The sequence below is a fragment of the Pterocles gutturalis genome, unplaced genomic scaffold (assembly GCF_000699245.1).
Source record: "Pterocles gutturalis isolate BGI_N339 unplaced genomic scaffold, ASM69924v1 scaffold44307, whole genome shotgun sequence".
Lineage (NCBI taxonomy): Eukaryota > Metazoa > Chordata > Aves > Pterocliformes > Pteroclidae > Pterocles > Pterocles gutturalis.
This window is the reverse complement of record NW_010114405.1, coordinates 1-217: the sequence shown is the minus strand read 5'-3', so window position 1 is coordinate 217 and position 217 is coordinate 1. Positions and strand designations below refer to the sequence as shown.

General features: G+C 67.7%; 1 protein-coding gene across 1 annotated transcript in view; it reads right to left on the bottom strand.

Annotated features, from left to right (window-relative positions):
* The window catches only part of LOC104462736 (integrin alpha-8), a gene marked incomplete at its 3' end in the record, with an annotated part of 59,282 nt that extends 59,077 nt beyond the window's left edge, over positions 1–205 (bottom strand). Inside the window, exon 1 of the mRNA XM_010074805.1 lies at positions 83–205. The remainder of the gene's footprint in view (positions 1–82) is intronic.
* Between the last annotated feature and the right edge of the window lie 12 nt (positions 206–217).

The following is a 217-nucleotide window of genomic DNA, read 5'->3' as shown; positions in this document are numbered from 1 at the left end:
CCCCGGGCACAGCGGCACACACACACCGGGCACAGCGGCGCACACAGCAGAGCAACACACGACCCCCCCGCCGCGTACTCACTGGTGTTGTCGAAGGGTATCTGCCTGCAGCGGGCGGCGGGCCAGGCGCAGTGGTACACCGCTCCTCCTTCCACGATGTCCGGCTGCGTGGTGTTGGCTTTGGGAGCTCCCACCAGGACACTGACCCTGCGGAACA